At 41.4% G+C, this 19,793-nt stretch overlaps 1 long non-coding RNA gene across 1 annotated transcript in view; it reads right to left on the bottom strand.

Annotated features, from left to right (window-relative positions):
- LOC110260960 (uncharacterized) overlaps window positions 1–19,793 on the bottom strand; it is a 189,727-nt gene that overhangs the window by 89,793 nt on the left and 80,141 nt on the right. Inside the window, exon 3 of the long non-coding RNA XR_014805898.1 lies at window positions 3,301–3,407. This is a non-coding gene — a long non-coding RNA (uncharacterized LOC110260960). The remainder of the gene's footprint in view (window positions 1–3,300; window positions 3,408–19,793) is intronic.

Below are 19,793 nucleotides of genomic sequence, written 5' to 3'. Positions count from 1 at the left end.
TGCTCAAGGTCAAAGTTAATAAGTGACAGAGCTGGGTGCTTGGTTTGACTCCCAAGCCTGTTCTACTACTTTTTACTCCATCCTGCTGCCTCCGTTCAAGGCCCTGAATTACCCAACAGCATCACAAGCCATCACAGACGCCACGGAGTCAAGTGGAATGGTCAGGAAGGCTTGTTGCCAACCTGCCTGTGTGCTTTTGGGTGGTGTCTGTCTGGTGGGTGCCCTGCTTTCTCACATGGGCTGTGCTAACTCTCCTTCCCTGTACGGATCAGGATGCATGATAGACCTCCGTCCTCCCTCCCCTCCGAATCAGCCCGTTCCTCCTGGGGCCATTCAGCTGACAGCTGCAGAAAGGACAGTGCGCCTGCTGAAAAAGGGTCCATAATTTCCCTCTGGCAGGAGACTGCAGTCCAACTTTGGAGAGGACAATTAGCGTGCTCTCAGCTGGAACAATGGAAGCAGCAACAGATGCTTCCCGTCCCAGGGATGCTCCAAGCTGTAGCCCTTGCTAATGGGAGGCTTTCTTTCCCCCCGCGGAGGAAACCTGGCAGCCATGCCAGCAACCCGGAGGGGCATTGGCTGCCAAGCCGGTAGGAGAGAAGCATCGCCAGAGCAAAACAAGGGAGCAAGGGCTTGTAGAAGTCGAGTCACCACCATCTTGACATGGCTGGGGTGTCACTCCCTCTTCCTCCTGGACCAGGTGTGGTCAGGACCAGTTCTGCTCTGAACCAGGGTTTTAACAAACTACCCATATATTACCAAATGGTTAAGAACAAGAAATCCAGAGAGGACAGATATGGGTCTAAGTCCCAGCATTGCCACTTACTACCCATTGTCCTTGGAAAATTCTTAACTCCGCTAAGCCTCAGTTTTCCTATTTATACACAGGGGAATAATAGCATGTGCATCACAGGTTTTTTAGGGGGATGAAATAATTTCTGAAAACACCTTGCAGTAAAAGAATTGAAAAATGCACCATATAAAACAGACTGTTCAGACTATAATCATCTCTCTCTCTGGGACTAGCACATAGTCAACAACCAGAGGGACCTCCAGCCTAATGATGTTCAGGTTGTTGAGCTGGTGGTGTTTCAGGGGATGTGCAAACATTCTTTTTAGCTGCTTGTGAGTTAATAAAATGTATTTTAGCTCTTTGGTGACCTCAAATGTTAAATTGTGTTTCCAAGTTCACTCCCTTCTCTGAAGACCTTGGAATAAGGTTTAACTTATTAAAGTTAAGAGATCTTGGAGATTCTGAAGTTGAAAAATGAGCATTTACCATTTGTAAGTGCTTGCCTGTGAGCATCTCCTTGTTTTGCCATGACAAAAATTAAAAATAAATCAGAGGAATTAAAAATAAATTGGATTAGGCAGCTATAAAGCTGCATCTTTCTTTCAATATTCCTGATTTTAAAAGTTGGGTTATATCAAGGCATATTATTGTTCTTACCTGTATACATAAATGTTATATATTTGAATATATAATATGCATATACCAATCAAGTTCTACTACTCTGTTTATATATACTGGGATTCCTTGCAAGATGCCACTGCTTAAAAATAAAGCTTGAGTGCCACTGATTTTCCTCCAATCCCTTAATTTTGAAGATGAGATTTCAGGCATGGAGAGAAAGAGGTTTGCCCAAGAATCACTGGTGCAGAACTGAGGCCAGTAACCATGACACCCCAGTTACATCTCTTTCTTTGTTCACCCCTCCTCTTTCCCCATCACAATCAGTGTCACCAATTTATCTTGGACCCCTATGGTGCAAACCCCAAAGACCACAACATCCAGATGCACTGTCAACTCAGTGATGTAGCTCAATGCTCAGTTAGTTTTTGATAATTCTGGTCACATTGTAGCACTGGGGCTACATTTTGACTCAGTAACAGCAGAGAAATATTTCTGGATGTGGGACTCAATGCCAGCTTGATCCTTAGCCCCCTGACCTCTACAGAGCCCAGATTTCAGGGGCCTTGAAGCCTCTAAGGCTGGTTCAGTGAAGAGTAATGGATTCCTTCCTCCTTGCTCCTTCCTTTCCTCCCTCCATCCTCCTTTTCCCTTCTCCTTTGCTTCTTGCCTTTTATCTTTCTTCACTCAATGTCAATCGAGTACCTACCACAGCCAGGCACTGTTCCAGCTATGCTTGCTCATTACCAAAGCGGTTCTGTTCCGGATGCCTCCTCGCAAGGTGTTTACATTCTACTGGGGAAGATGTGTAACATCTAAATCAGGAATAATAACACTAGTGTAATGTATTGCACATGAGGAAGATGCTCATACCTGCCTCAGCTGGGCACGGTCTTCTCCTGACTCCCCTCACACTGGGGAGAGGGTCCCCCAAAGTGGCTCAGTGGTGCCATGGCCACTGTGAATAGCAGAGAGCTCTCTGCCAACAGGAACCTGTCATCACTCAATGGTTTACCAGGTGCTCTGGTGGGAAGAGTGGCTGCGCTCAGCTCCATCTAAGGAGCAGCTTTTACTCCCTGCATGAACCTGAGGTCTCTAGCCTCATGTCCTCAAAGGTTGCTTTCAGGACTCCACCCTGGCAGGCTTTCCAAGGAATTCTGATTTGGTCTTGGGACAGCTGCTTGAGTGAGGTTGAGGAGTCCAAACCTGGGAGGGCAGAGGTTCCACTTTACACATTGAGGGGAGAGCGGGGTCCCCATGGCAGCTGGCCAGGCCTACCATGAGCTATTCGGAGACCTGGCTCTGAATCCCAGCTGCTTTTGAGAGAGGGGATCAGTGGGCAGTGGCTCAGGAACCCTCCAGCAGATGCCACCTTGTGGCCACACTGAGATGTCACCTGGGTGTATCTGGGCCCTCTGGAGAAAAATGGCTGCCTGTCACTTCCCTCACTTATGCAACAAGGTACAAGAGATACAAAGTAGAAAAGCCCTCTTCTCATAGAACCCACTTTCCCAAGGGGGAAGAACAATAAATAAGCCGCCAGTTTCCTGTGTCAACTTGGCTAAGTTATAGTACACGGTTCTTCAATTAAACACGAATGTGGGAGTTGCTGTTAAAGTATGTGGTAGATGTGGTTAATACTTACAATCAGTTGACCTTAATTAAAGATTATTCTTAACAGTTTGGGTGGGCCTCATCCACCCAGGTTGAAAGACCTTCATAGCAAAACTGAGGTTTCCCTGAGGAAGGAGAACATGTGGGCTGCAGTGTTAGTTCCAGCCTGAGAATTTCCAACCTGCTGGTCCACCCTACAGATTTGGGACTTGGGAGCCCTCACAACTACATCAGCCAGTCCCTTGAAATAAACCCCTTTTTATTCATCTACGCACCGGTACATATATCCGATCATTCTGTTTCTCTGGTAGAGTCCCAATAACACCACAATCAGTATCACCAATGACAGCAGGAACAAGAAATGATCAGATGTTTGCGAGAGCTGTAAAGGAAATAAAAAATGCCATGTGATACAGGGTGATGAGAGGCAACTACTTTGGGTAGGGTTATAGGGAAGTCCCTTTGAGAAAACAATATTTGAGTTGAGATCTCGAAGGTGAGGGAGAGACAGCCAGCTAAAGATTAGGAGAATAAAACAGCAAGGCTAAAAATCAGCTGGTGCTGGTGCAGGCAGAGTAGAAGGGCTGCTTCTCCAGGGAGGCTGGACAAAGAGGTGTGGTGAATCAGGGGTGGACCAGGTGAGAAAAAGTCAAGGAGGCCAAGGACAAGTGTGTGGATGCCATTCAAATATAGATGATTATCATGGCAGGGTTTTCATCCAGGACCTTAGGAAAACCACTGGACCTCAATTGATACATTTGTAAAGAGGGAAATCCTCATTTCCTACCAGGCTCTTTTACAACCAGCTGTAAGGATCACATGCAATACAGTGTATGCAAATGTTTCTAAAAAATAAATAAATAAATAAATGGAGTGCCTGTCATGGCACAGAGGAAACAAATCTGACTAGGAACCATGAGGCTGCGGGTTCGATCCCTGGCCTCGCTTGGTGGGTTGAGGATCTGGTGTTGCCGTGAGCTGGGGTGTAGGTCACAGACATGGCTTGGATCTGGAGTTGCTATGGCTCTGGTGTAGGCTGGTGGCTACAGCTCCGATCGGACCCCTAGCCTGGGAACCTCCATATGCCGAGGGTGTGGCCCTAAAAAGGACAAAAAGACCAAAAATAAATAAATAAATAAATAAATAAATAAGAAAATGTTTCTAAGACTAGAGTGCATTGTACTAAGGGTAAGAGAAAACTTCTATTGAGCAGGGGAGATGAACCAAAGATGTAGAGGCAGAAGCTCAGTTCCTCTTGGATTAAATATAAACCTACTACAAAAAGCCATAAATGTTGGCTCCCTGCTCTCTGGGGTGAATCTCCATGTACATTAGCTTGCCAGACTCACTACAGGTGGCATTCCCCAGCTTTACTACAAAAAGCTTCCTCTGAACAGCCCTCCTGACTCTGGGCACAACCCCATCCCTAAAGAAGTCTTCTGATCCCTGGAGATAAAAACCTTAGTTCAGGTCCACCACCCACTCAAAACAAGGCAAGCGAGGGTGGCCCTCACCTTCCATTCTCTCTACCTTCAGCGCTCAGAGATCTATGAGCTGGTTTCAATTGGATGGATGTATTAGACAGAGCATATTTAGAGGCAAAGTATTAGGATTAAAAGGAAATTAGCGGCTCACATAATTCAAAAGTCCATGGGTGTTTCTACATTAAATCATGGTGGCTGGATCCAGAAGAACAAATGAGCACTATTAAACATCTGTGGTCTTCTTTTTACCATGTCTTTTTTTTCTGTTGTATCCAGTTTCATTTTCAAACATCTCTTCCTTGAAGAAGCAACATGGCCACCAAGAGTTTCAGCAACTTGAAAGGAAAGAGAGTTCCCTCCTTCTCAATAACTCTGACCATCCCATTTTATACTTGTATATCTTGCGAGTGCATCTGCAGTCCACGGGCAAGATTTCCCATGGGAGAGACTGGAAGATTCCTAGTCTAGTCCATGGGCCTCTGATCTATCCAATATTCTTTGACGCTCTTTGCTGGCTTGGCCTTTTCATCATGCCTGTTCCATCTCAGTACATCCATGGGTGCTTCAAGAATATATTGTTGACTCCAGAGATTTGAGGAAAGTGATGAAGGGTTGTGTGATACAACATAGAGGCGATTCCAAGCTAAGAGATACTGAAGAAGCAGAAATCAGTGTGGCCACTCTAAACCTGCCACAGTTTGATTTTGCCCCTTTGGAGGCATGAAAGAGGGGTGGGAAGACGCTTTCATCATATGACTGTTTCCTCTTTCTAAGAATCTTCAATGCTCAGAATCATCATAGGAACTCAAGAAGAGAAGCCTCAAAGAGCATGGAGCAAACCCTACTTATATATTGGATGGGTTTAAACCTAGAGCTCAGAGAGTTACATTGCTTTCCATTTGTTTATCTACTTAAATTTTATAAGTCGTGCACAATATATTTATAGAAAATGAAGGACATATGTAATCAAAACTAAGGTATAATGCCCCTTGAAAATATTTTCTCTTCATTTCTGGTCTCCTCTTATCTCCACAAATGTAGTCAGTGTTAACCAATGTGGCCTGTCACTTCCAAATAAATCTTCTCCCATGATTTGCATATAAAAATAATGCATTCCTGGAAAATAAATTATATTATTTTATTATCTATTGATTTAACATACAGACTATGCAGCTGTATATTACTCTGAAATCAGTTTTTGTGTTTTTTTTGTGTTTTTTTTTTTTTTTTTTTTTTTTTGATGCACCTGTGTGATGCAGAAATTTCCAGGCCAGGGATCAAACCCTCGCCAGAGCTATAACCAGAGCCACAGCAGTGACAATCCAGATCCTTAACCCGCTGAGCCACCAGGGAACATCTGAAGTCAGTTTTTATTTTTCCACTCACCCTATGTCTTAAGGAAGATCCTAGACTGACAAACGCAGATTTGATTCATTGTATTAACTGCTGTGTATGTATCATGGCTTGTTGAACCATTCTTGTGTTGATGGACATTTAAAACATTACCCATTTTTTGTTTGTTTTTTACAATGAGCTTCTTGTACATGATTTTGCATAAACGCATTTTTTTTAGGATAGATATTGAGAAGTGAATTTCTGTACCATAGCGTGAGCCAACTTTCGATTTTTAAAGATGCACTGAAATTAATCAGTTACACTTTGACATGATACCAGTGGCCACTCCTGCCGGATTATCAATTTTTTAAGAATCATTTTCTCTATATTTTGGTCCATGTGGGTCTTTAGGCCTGATTTTCCTTATTTGCTCTCCTGCTCAGTTGCTTTCAGTCTTGGCATCTGTGTCGATAGGGCTCAAGGTAGGCGTTAGGTTTGCTGAACAAACAAAGGTAATTGATTAGAGAAGTAGCTGACAGCTCGACTTCCCTGGCACAGATCTTCAGAAGGATGCTTTGCCTACTGTCTGTTTTCTGATACAGTGAAAGCTGCTGAAAATCAGGTGCTACTGGCTCCAGCTTGGCAATCTCTTTGATATGAAGATATTTGACTTAAAATACATTTCTGCCTTTATATTAGGTGGTCATTCATCTGTTGTGTAGCTTCCTATACATAAAATTTTTATTCTTTTCTAGTTTTAAAAATAACAATTTTCTAAAAAAAAAAAAAGAAGAAAAACCATAAATGACTCTCTAAACAGTGTAGGAAAAAAATGAAAATTTAGAAGTTTATTTTCACAAACAATCACAAAATATGTCAGCTCTCCAGGTATTTCTTCTTCACACAGACATGTGGGGGTTAGTCTATATTCAGCTGTAAAGAAACCACTAATAATCCGGCTGGATAAGCAGGTGCACTGAACTGATCGAAGAGAATTTTACATCTGATTTCTGGTACACATTTTCCTGTTAACTTTTAACATATGTAGCCTGCAGGCACACTTCACACACATCTCCAGCATTGTAAGGAACCAAAGATCAGTCAGAGGAATGTGTAAAGATTTGAGAACATGCGCAATTTTCACTTTATATGTTGTGAGTGCGTAACTATTCCAAAGGTACTTTTCTCACCACTTGGCTGTAAAAAAAATCCGCAATGTGGTGGCGCTCTGACAAAGTTACACATTTAATGAACACACCACCCTAAGGACTATTTCATCAAATTTGATAACTGCTTCACTTGCACTCAAAGACATGCGAACGAGAAACGTGGAGTTGAGTTGGAAATAATTCTGCAATTGATCAAATTATATAGAGAAAATTTTCAACGATCTGTTTTACCTTAGTTCAGCATTTATGGGACTCAAGTACGGGCTAGGGTGAGGTTTAACCTTGATCAATAAAGAATTTGGTAACCAAGCAATCAATGGAAACACACATTCATTGACAATGTTTACAGGATGGTGCTTGTTTTGTTTTTTTTTCTGACTCCTTACATAATCTGTGTGTGTCTTCCTCATTATGTTGCATGTTATTATTATAAGTCTCATCTCCCTAGTTGGATTCCTTAAGAGGAAAGGCCCACCATTACCTTCTTTAATAACCCCATAACTCCTATTGTGGAGTATGATAGTTAACAGATGTTGAGTAAATGTTGGCTAGAATGGAAGACCCTTCAGAAATTCCTCTTTACCAATCCAAATCAACAGACTACCTGAGAACATATTCTTATGAGTTCATAAAGAAATTCCCTTCAAGTATTTGTGAGTATATTTAAAGCAACTTTATTCTGTATACTTGGAGGTATCACCATGAATTACCCTAAAAGTTACACGAGAGTTCCTTGTTGGCGCAGCGGGTTAAGGATCTGGTATTGTCACTGCTGTGGCTCAGTTGGCAGCTGGCATGGTTTCAATTCCTGGGGCACATCCCCACCCCCCAGAAAAAGTAAAAGTTACACGAGTCATGAGAAAGCTTTAAATTAAAGATCGTGTATGTGTTACACTGACACCCTATTCCAAACACATAGTAATAAAAGACATATGTGTCAGAATGTCTTTATCTGCAGATAATAGAAAACTCCCAACTCACAGCAGCTCAAAGAACAAGCAAATTCTTTATACCCGATCATGGAAGTAACAAAGGAGGATGACCTCTGAGTTGGCCAATTCTGTGGCTGAACCACATGGTCTTGGGCCTTTCTTTTCCTTTTTCAGCTCCACTGGCATCAATGTTTAGGCTTGGTCTTCAGGTTGATTCTCTCATGGATACAAACAGCCACTCCCATACCTTCACATCCACTCACTTCAACATTCATATATATATGAAAGTGTGTGTGTGTGTGTGTGTATGTTCTTTTGCTTCTTTTTAAGACAGAGAAAGAATGTTCTTTTGCTTCTTTTTAAGACAGACAAAAATCTTTCCCCAAACGTCTTCTCCAGATTCCTCATCTCATTGGCTACAATGTATCACATGACCAATGTAAATTCATCCCTCTCCCTGCCCATATCAGGGACTGGAGCTAGACTTCCCTGAAAAACTTGGCCTTGAATAGGAGAGTGGCTACATCCCTGTCATAAAACAGGAAGGAAAATGACATTAGAAAGCAACTGCTTATTATCTGCTATGGCATACACAATTAAAATAAGAAGATTGAGCTCTTGCTGCATAGCACAGGGAACTATATCTAACCATTTGTGATGGAATATGATGGAGGATAACGTTAAAAAAAGAATATATATATATATATATATATATATATATATATATATGTATAATTGGGTCACTTAGCTGTACAGCAACAATTGACAGAACACCATAAATCAGCTATAATAAAAATACTTTAAAAAGATTGAACAGATATAACTGTTCCCCTAAACAGCATCATCACATCCACAGTCTAAAACCAGAACAGAAGCACAGAGTATGAGTGGAGATAAATGCATTGGAGGTATGAATTTTGACTTTCGTGAAGTTTCTCAAGTAAAGTTGAGAACCAAATCAGTTTCATTTTTGAAATTAGGACCTCAGATAGGATGTCTCTTCCTGAAAAAGGAGGCTGAAAAAGAAATGCCATGTCTGCTCCGAGGCTGTGGTTTCCAAAAGCTGATAACCTAGAAGTACATGGTGTCTCCCAGCCCAAGACAGTAGCTGGATCCCTGGCTGGACCTGTAAAATCCTCAAGGACCTTTTCCCAAAAGCCATAAGTCCAGGCGTGATGTGGTGCTCAGCTGATTCCATTCTGTGGGCTGTGTTGCTGGTACATGATTAGCTAAATACAAAAATTAGGAGCAAGCTTTTAGACTTTTTATAGCAATTTGATAAGCTTAAGATACATTATCAGGTGATGATGTTTCTAGTTATCCATTTTTACTGAATTTTTACAAAAGCTTCAGTCCTTGAAGGTCTGGGGGGAACATGCTCCATCATCACAGGTCACGTGAGGAACACTGTCCCCAGCCACCTGTGTAAGACCTGGACTTTGTACCTAAACGACCTCTGGGGGACTGGAAGGAAATAAACACAAAACATTTGGAAAGAGAAAGAGGGAGACAGAGACAGAGACTGCCTCATAGACTTAGGTAAGCACAAAAAATTGAAATAAGAGATTGTCCTTTTTAAAATCTGTTATTGATTTCCTCTTTGATCTTTATGATTTCCTTCCTTCTGCTGCCTTTAGGTTTCATTTGTTCTTCTTTTTCTAATTCATTTAGGTGATGGGTTAAGTTGTCGATTTGAGATTTCTCTTCTTTCTTGAGGATGGATTGGGAGCTTGGGGTTAATAGATGCAGACTATTGCCTTTGGAATGGATTCGCAATGAGATCCTGCTGTGAGCACTGGGGACTATGTCTGGTCACTTCTGATGGAGCATGATAATGGGAGAAAAAAGAATGTATACATGTATGTGTAACTGGGTCATCATGCTGTACAGTAGAAAAAAATAATGTACTGGGGGGGGAAAAAAACCCATGACTCTCATACAAAAAAAAAAAAAAAAAAAAAAGAAAGAAAGAAATAAAAGATTGTCATTCAAAATGAGTCTGCAGAGTACAATCTCAAATGCTTATGGAAAATCAGTAGCCAACAAAATCAGTATTTGAAATAGCAATGTATTAAAGGGGAAGTAAAAAAGAGAAATACCTGAAAATGACCTTAAAATAAGTGTACTTAAAAATCATTAATAAAGTAAGTTATTCCAATAAGAAATAAAATATAATTATGAAACAAAACAGGCAGAAATGAAATAGAAAAAGAAGGCTATGTGAAGGAAACCATTAGAAATTTTGAAAATAAATGTGAAAAGACAGGAAAATCTTTGACTGGAAACAATCATACAAAATTGATGGCATAGAATTGAGGACTTCAAAAGAGTAGTTAAACATGATGCACTGACAAGCTCCAGAGTTTCAAAAGGGAAAAACATGGACGACGCAGTGAAGATGGAATTTTAGCAAAGATGATGACTGAGAATTTTCTAAACTTGAAGAAAGTTAAACTACCCTCAGAGAGTAGTTTATCTAAAATGCTGAGAGCATTGATATAAACCAAATTACTACACTCCTGGGCATTTACCCCAGAGAAATAAAAACTTCTTCATACAAAGAACATGTACATGAATGTTCTTAGTCGTTTCCATAATAGCTTTTAACTGGAAATAACCCAGACCTCTTTCAACAGGTGAATGGTTAAACAAATCTTCATCTCTCCATTCCAGGGAATACTACTCAGCAAAGAAAAAGAAATACTGCTACACAAAACAACATGCATGAATCTCTAGAGAATTATGTTGAGTGAAAAAAGCCAATCTCTAAAGACTACGTATACTTGACTTTATTTCTATAATACTCTTAAGTGATAAAAGCATAGCAATGGAAAAGGAATTAGTGGTTACAAGGAATTATGAAGGGGATGGAGCAGGAAAGACATGGATGTGGCTACATAAAGGGCAACTTGAGGGATGCTTGAGGCGATGGAGATGGTCTACATCTTGATGGATAGGTCAGTACCCTGGGTGTGAAAATGTACTACATTTTGCAAGAAGTTACCATTGGGGGAGCCTGGATAAAGACACGTGGGATCTCTCCCTATTATTATACCAGTTGAACGTCAATCTCACAGTGATTTCAACCTAAAATATTTAATAAAACAAAATGAACCAAAACAGACGACTCATAAAGAAACCATGGACTGATGTCTTTGAAGTGCTGAGGAAAATAATGATCAACCAGATTCTTACATCTCTCTCTATCTTTAACAGGGAGCCATTAGAAAAGTAAGAGGTAATTGATAAATTCCGAAGTATCTGAGGAAATTAAAAATGAACAAAGATGTCATTAAGGCAATAGAAGATGTTAAAGTAGAAAGGGGAGGACAAAGAAACTGCAGACATGCTTTGTTGTCACTGAGTATCTTTCCATATTAAATCTCCTTCTATATAATCATAATTAATGTTTGTGATTATAAGCACTACTGAATTGATATATCATAATTCATCTAACCAATCTCCTATCATATTAGACATTTAGACTTCCTCAAAGTTTTCTCGATTATAAACAACTCAATGAATATCCATGTGCCCGCGAATACTTTCACTTCCTCTGCTATAAATACCAAAATAGGCGCACATTTTATAATGTCTTTGAGATGTATTACTGTATCATTAATATAGACTTCTCCTAATGGTGTATAAGGGTGCTAATTTTATTATCCACTCATTAACACTGGGCATTATCTTTCTTCCTTTTTATTTTTTAATTAATTATTTTTTTTAACAGCTGCACTTGTGGCATATGGAAGTCCCCAGGTCCAAGCCACATTTGTGACCTATGCCAAAGCTTGTGGCAATGCTGGATCCTTAACCTATTGAGTGAGGCCAGGGCTCGAACCCACATCCTCATGAGCACTATGTTGGGTCTTTAACACGTAGAGCCACCTCGGGAACTCTCTTTCTTTCTTGTTTAAGGAACATAAAAATAATTTTATTTTTTCTGGGCTTTATGAACAAAATAATCGATTAGCTCTAAAAAGAATTTATACGATTTGAACAGATCTAAAAAGAAAGTCAGGAATACCCATTAACTACCGCCCGCTATAGGAACCAGTAAAATACTGTGTATGGCTTTCTGGAATATTTTCTTTTTCACAAGACTCATAATATTTTCACAATCTCACAAAACTGAGATTATGCTAGTTTTACCTCTTTAAATTTAAAGTATAATTTACCTGCAGAAAAAGTCACCACTTTTAATGTCAAGTTCCCTAAATTCTAACAGAAATATATAGCTGGGAAATCGCCACCACCTCAGGATAAAAAACATTCTCCCATATTCCTACACAGCCACACCCTCTCCCTGCCCCTATGGTTTGGTGGCCCTTAGGTTTTGCTTTCTCCTTATTGTCACATAAATAAAATCAAGCTATATGTAACCTTTTGAAGTTCTTTTCATTTAGCACCATGCATGTACATACATCTTTGTTACTGCAGTTATCAGCAGTATGTTCCTTTTAATACTATACGATATATATCATTTTTATTTTTTATATTTTTTACTTTTTGTCTTTTTTAGGGCTGCACCCATGGCATATGGAGATTCCCAGGCTAGGGGTCCAATCGGAGCTGTAGCCACCGGCCTACGCCAGAGCCACAGCAAGTGAGATCCGAGCAAGTGGAATCTGCGACCTACACCACAGCTCATGGCAATGCCAGATCCTTAACCCACTGAGCGAGGCCATGGATCAAAGCCGCAACCTCATGGATACTAGTCGGGTTTGTTAACCACTGAGTCACGAAGGGAACTCATCTATTTCTTTTTAATCTTAGCTAATTTTATTGATAAAAATTGGTATATTCTTCTTTTAAAATTTTACGTTTATTTTATTATTGGTGAAATGAAATATGTTTTATATGCACTGGTTATTAGACTTCTCTCCAGAGTAAATTATATTGTCCTCCTTTTTTTCTTTTTCTTTTTGTCTTTTAGGTCTATACCCACAGCATATGGAAGTTCCCAGGCTAGGGGTTGATTCGGAGCTATAGCTGTACAGCAATGTGGGGATCTGAGCTGTGTCTGTCTACACCACAGCTCATGGCAATGCTAGATCCTTATCCCAGTGAGTGAGGTCAAGGATTGAACCTGCATCCTCATGGGTACTAGTCAAGTTCATTAACACTGAGCCATGATGGGAACTCCTGTCTCCCTTTAAAATATACCAAAAAGCCGAACATGTAGAACCAGAGGGATCAGTGGTTGCCTAGAGTGGGAGGGTGTGGGAAATGGGGAGATGCTGGCCAAAGGTACGAACTTTTAGGTAGAAGATGGACACATTTTGGGGATCTTATGTACAGCATGGGACTTGTAGTTAATAATACTATATTGTATACTTGAAATTGATAAGAAAGTCAATCTTCAGTATTCTCACCACAACAAAAAAGATCACTATATGAGGGGATGGATGTGTACATTAACTTGATTGTGGTTAATCATCTCACAATGTATATATATATATTAAATCATCCTATTGTATATCTTAAAATACATTATACAACCTAAATATATACAATTTTTAATTTGTCAATCATATCTCAGTAAAGCTGGAAAAAATACCCAAAAAAGGAGTTCCCTGGTGGCATAGGAGTTAAGGGGATCTGGCTTTGTCCCTGCTGTAGCTCTGGTCACTGCCTGGCAAGACCTGACCCTGGACCACTGGCCTGGGGGATTTCTGCATGATGTGGGTTCTGCTAAATACACACACGCGCGCACTGGCCTGGGGGATTTCTGCATGATGTGGGTTCTGCTAAATACACACACGCGCGCACACGCGCGCGCGCGCACACACACACACACACACACACCCCTCCTCATTGCTGCCCATCAGAGACGTGGTCTACATTTACTGCCTAGCATTTGGAGGTTTAATTGACCAAGAAATCTCATCTCTTCTCCAGTTTATATGGCCACTATCTGTGCGATGGAGGTTTAAGATACCTGCCTCTAACAGATGGGTGTTAAGCCAGAGCATTCAACATCATGCTGGTAGAGACGGAAAGAAGATGGTTCTAGTTTTTTCCATCTGAGCAGCAAGATGGGGGGGGGGAGGGACTGGAAACTGTAGACTCACTTTCTGAGACATTCTCGGCCCATCTGCCTTACTCTTTCCATGAGAACTGCTTCTCTCTTGCCATCTCAGAACCAATACAATGAAAATTAATGAGCTTGTTTCAATAAACATTTATGAGGCTAGTTTCAGGTTAACAAACTAGGCCCTTTAGGCAAAGTCCGTCCACCTGTCTGCCTGAAAAAAGGGTCATTTTTCCAGAGGTTTCAGCCATCTTGCCCTAGACCATACAGCTCTGGGGTTAAGGGCAAAATCTTCTAAAGCAGTTGGTCCTGGGTTTAAATGGTGGCTCTGACAGTAGCCAGTGAGACCTGGTACAAGTTGCTTAACCTCCTAGAACCTAGATTTCCCAGACGTCAAAAGAGAATAATCGTAATTGTACCTACTTTCTGAAGAAGCCAATGAGATTAGGTCTGTAAAACATTTCATGCAGCACATGGCTTATGTTGCAGACCATCTGCCTGATTAATAATTGTCATCATTCTAGGAAGGTGGATCCAGGGCCCAGGAGCTGCATTCATGCTTTTTCCTCCCAACTAGACCCAAACAGAAAGAGAGCAAGGGAAACCGAACATGTCCTCATCAGAATTAGAACGTCCAGTGCTATCTTTACAGTCGTTTTTGGTTTCCATGTTTCCCCCCGTTAACCCTGAGCGATGCTCCATGGTCACCAAGCCTTGATCCCTGTTGCCTGTCAACCAAACTATGTAGACGTGTTAGTCTGAAATGGTTCAGCGGCTGTTGCCCTTCCCAAAGAGGATCTCTCTCAATAAACCCAGAAACTGGAGCAGGGGAACCAGTGTATTCAAACCAAGGCACAACAGGTGCCTTGACAGGCAACCCTGCTATTTCCTTGTGAGAGGTAGTGTGCGCTAGAGTTGAAAGAACATGGGATTTGAGATCTAAAATGTATTTACTGTCCTGAAGCCTCAATTTCTTCATGTCTACCCTCAGAGAATTGTGACAAGGAGCAGGTCGAAAAAAGTCAGCCGCAAACATTTTTCCCTTCTGTCTCTCTTCTTGGTCACAATTCTTTAAAATTTTGGTGCTGGTTCACATCGCTGATCTTGGAATCTGGCATCTCTCTTGGTTGTCTCCTTTATCTTTTTCCCTCTGGTCTATGACCAGAGCTTCTAGCTTGGTGTAGACTCTTGAGCGGACGGGTTGGGGAGGATCTGGGGCATACGCGTCATCAACATTAGATAATTACTTCCTCGTACAACGGAGTGCAGTCTTGCTGCTGGCTCATGCTTTCTCCTAGAGGGATGGCTCTCCCTGGACATGACAGCCTTCGAGGGTTCTTCTCAAAAATACTGTACCCATCTATCATGGGCTCCTCTGGGAGGGGAGTTTCAATGCAGAGCCGGCCAAGTCAATTTTTCTCAGCCCATCCAGCATGGAGCTCAAATGTCCAAGGCACCTTTTATTCTTACCAAGACACTGCCCCTTTCTTTAGGGGAAAGCAGGCCTTGGTGGTACTAGTCTATTTTCCCTGGCTCTCTGGTTGACACTCCAGGCGCCATCTTCAAAAGCAGTGTGTGCTTTTGTGTGGTAGAGAACCAGGAGGGGTCCAATTTTGCCATCAATCATATTTAATAGCATATGCTATTAATGTAATTTTGTTATTGAAGATTCTTAAATCTATTCAGTGGCTTGCACAAGACAATTATGGTTTTTAAAAAGTACATGCATGCAATCGGATATCACCTTTAATTAGAGCTGTAGCAATTAAATATGGTCATTATACAGGGAATATAAAATATTCCCTCAATAACAGTCGACGTGGCATTTCTTTCATTGAAAGGAAAATGACATTGGAATCAAACAATGAGAATTCTTATTAATTATTTGGTGTCTTATCAAAGATTGTCTGCTTGGAGGGATGATGTGAGAGAGCGCGTAGAAGGAAGGCGCTGACATTTTGAATGGCTTTCCTTTGCTTCAGAGCCAAGCTCAGCTCTGCACTCACATGGCTCATAGTTTTAAGATCTACTCACTGCCCAGAGACAGACGGTTTGAGCTCAGGTTTTGGATTTGCTTAACAACAAGGCCCCCACAGCCCCCTTCTGAAGGGAGGGCAGGAGTCTGAGACATGTTTGTAGCCAATTCGCCTCGTGAAATCCATATCTGTCTCATGGAGTGTTTTGGTTTAGGGTCGTGACAAAATTAATGTGGGCCCAATGCTAAAAACGCTCCCTTGGAGGAAGTCTGTGGGAGGTGAGAACGGGTAGGGGGAGAAACACCCCAAGTTCAACGGCAGCCTAATCACATTTTAGATGTCAGGAGGCAAATTTATTGAGCATTAATCAAGCGTCAGAATGGCTTGATTATTTTTTTTAGTAATAAAAAATTAAGACAGAAATACATAAAATAGACTACATAAATAAAATGGTAATTCTTCTTCTTCAACTCTGCCTTACTGCTGGTTTGTGTTTTGATGTAATTAAAAAGTGGAGAGATTTTTTTTTTTTTCCTTCCTTGGAAAAACTAATGGTCTCAGTTTATGTTCCTTTATTGTATGTTCTCTGGTCATTTTGTGACTTGTCATTTAAGAGCCGGGGAGAGAGGCTGCTTTGTATCAGGAGAAGGTTTCAACTGGTTCCCCAGCCTCGTTGCTACAAACATATTGGCAGGGGAAGGATATAGAAAGAACTACAGAAGGTGAATAACGACTCCTCCAACAATTTAGAATGTTTGAAGTTAATTATCCTACTCTGATGACTGGTTGTCTAGACATTTTAAGTATTTATTTTGTGGTGTCCCCTACAGTTCATAATTAAAGACCTAAAGGAAGGCTCCCGGAGGTTTTTACTGGCCAGACCAGAAATTACCCACACAACATACTGTGCTTGGGCAAAACACAGGAAGAAGTTGCATTCCTTTTTTTCATGCAGTCTGATCGGAGGCAGTGGCTTTCGTATTGACTGTCTTTGAACCACAATGGCATTAATGAACCCAACCGAGATCCATTAGGCTCAGTGAAGGATCTCTGCCTGGGACTCAGTGTGTCAACTGTTCCTAAGGGATGGAGTGGGAGTGGGGCAATCTGCTAGGGTAATGAGTTCCCTAACTTCTAGCCGCACCCTCCCCCATATCACCTATGTATCAGAGGCAGGAACACTACAGGAGACACTGAATTGATGAGAAATTCACAAGGCGGAATTGTTCATTCATTCGTTCATTCCCGTAGCAGTTGTTTCCTTGGTGCCCCACGTCAAAAGCATTGCGTTCACATTGTTGGAAAGAGCACAGTGATCGGGTTTGCATCTGGGCTTTGCTCCTAAGGAGATGTGTGACCTTGGGCAAGCTGTTTGACCTCTCTGATACTTTGTCAAGTGAGGATGCTATTTATTCTTGCATGACTGTTAGATGGATTGTTAGATGGATAAACAAGGGAAGATACATCCGATTCACTCCACATAATGCCTAGCACGTGGTCAAAAGTTTAACCACTGGGGATTTTCAATGTGTGCAAATATTTGCCAATGATGCAACTGATGCAAAGGTGGTGTGGAACTTGTGGAGCTCTACATACTTGTAATGGTGTCTTCAGTTCTGCGACTTTTTCCCAAGTTGGAAAAGGGTCAGTGAGTGTCCTCTGTGTTAGACTTTCCCTTTCATCTGGCAACGAACCAAGTCCCCCAAATGGAGTAAAGTAACACTGAAGAGAGGCCACACCAGGTTTTAAGGCATCCAGGCTGCTATGGATCTCAAGGGGCTGTAAGGACCCAGCCAGGTTTCAAGGAGGAGGAGGCAGCATTTATAGAATAGGCATCCTGTTGGCCCTCAGAGGCTGCACTCGCCTTTGTTTGCCCTCTTCCTGGGCCTCTGGGCTCCTTCTACTCTCAACTTTCAGAAGCATATACAAGAAAAACACACACGCATATAAGCTCAAACACAGGAAGAGCTTAGGTGAAGCCTGGGGTGAGCCCACAGTGTATTTAAATTTCAAAGTTTTGTGTGTGTGTGTGTGTGTGTGCGCCCGCGCACACACACACATTACAGTTCTCCTTATTTGGTCTCCAGGCATTTCATCCCTAGCTTCTTTGGGAACTTCCTGCCTTCACTGCATCCAGCTTTAGTACCACATGGAACATTCCAGGGCTATGCTCTCCTCAGCAGCTTCTCTGTGCTCGAGAGGATCCTGAACCTCCTTGTGTCAGCGAGCGGTGAAATTTACACTTCAAACTCTTCATCTTTCCTTAGAGCCATTGCCTGTCTTCCATGCCTTTTGTCATTTTGGCTGGAAAACTAAACCATTTTGAGGACTCTCTAGAGAAGTAAAAAACAGCCAGGTCACCCTGAACCATATTTGTTTTGCTGTAAGTATGGTTGCTTGCAATAGCTGAGCTTGTGGGCTGTGTTCTCTGAGCGTCAGAAAGAAAAGAACTAGCTTCAAAAGGAAGGTGAGTTGACGTGCAGGCTGTGTCCCAAACTTAGCACGCGATAGAAAGTGGGACAGAGATGGGCAGATTGACCAGAAGACTACTGATGGATCAGTGAACAAGCGAGAGAGTAGAAGTTCCCTTCCAAGACAGAGGACTCAATTCATGGACTTTTGCTCCCCGGAGCTCTTGGAATAGAGAAGCCATTTTTTCCATGGGTATTACTGGCTAAAAAGAGGATTTAATGCAGAGGTAATGGGACCCTCTACATGGGGAGAGCCTGCCTGAGCCAAAAAATGAAGAAAAGGATTGAGAGAGGGAGGGAGAAAGTGAAATAGCGCCTTTTTTTTTTTTTTTTTTTTTTTTTTTTTGGTCACATTTGAAACATATGGAAATTCCCAGGCCAGGGACTGAATCAGAGCTCCACAGTGGTGCTGATGTGGCAACACTGGATCCTTGAACTCACTGTACCTGGCCAGTGATTGAACCGGCACCTCTGCAGTGACTTTACCTACTGTGCCAGAGCAGCAGCTCCAAGAAACAATGTCTTGATGACATTATTCAACCACCTGCTTCTGGTCCTTGCCCAAGCTTATTACACTCCTGGACTTCGCTGCCACATACTCCAAAAAAATTCCTTTTTCTCCCTAAGTCTTTTTGATCACTCGCAAACAGTAGTCCTTATTAATACCATGATGGGGGTCAGATATCATTCTTACTTTTCTTTTGAAAATACAGGCGACCATGATGAAGAAAAAAGGTAGGGAAATGTATGTCTGATGGTATATTCCACAGCAACTCATATTCCACAGTAACTTCTGAGCAATTAGAGAGGGACTCTGACAAATAATAATCCCGCCTTACATTAGGATAAGCTTCTTTAAATGAGGGAGTTGTGCCCTGCTTGACCAAAAGTCATCACGTGGGGGAGGGGACATTGTTTGGGAAGGGCTATCAATAAGATGCAGCTAAGTTGGATTCTGGTTCTCTTTTATAGGGGGAGGAAGGAAGATGTGTTGTAATGTCTATTGTTGAGCAAAAAGGTCAACTAGTAACTTTCCTTTTTTTTTTTTTTTTTTGAGTAACCTCCTTGAAATTAATATCAATCTGTCCCTCTGATTTAGGTTTTGGGAAAAATCCTCTTAAGGCAAAAAAGTTGACTAAGGTCAACTATTCGAATATCCTCCCCAAATTACATCTGAAATATTCCTCTAGGTAGGAAAAAGTGGGTTTTAAATAGCTCTGATATTTTCCCCTTTGTTTTATCAATACTGCCTCATTTCAGCGCGGGCAGGCCAAACGGTTCTGGCTTCATCCCATGAATTAATGATTCTGCAAATCAATTTAATCTGGAGCCTAATAAATTTTCCTAATGACAAATCAATGTCA

The sequence above is a fragment of the Sus scrofa genome, chromosome 6 (genome assembly GCF_054392235.1).
Source record: "Sus scrofa isolate SSC_HxYL_T2T_F1_AM1 chromosome 6, Sscrofa_HxYL_maternal_Yorkshire_Landrace_v2.0, whole genome shotgun sequence".
NCBI classification, from domain to species: Eukaryota; Metazoa; Chordata; class Mammalia; order Artiodactyla; family Suidae; genus Sus; species Sus scrofa.
This window is presented reverse-complemented; position numbering and strand designations above follow the sequence as displayed.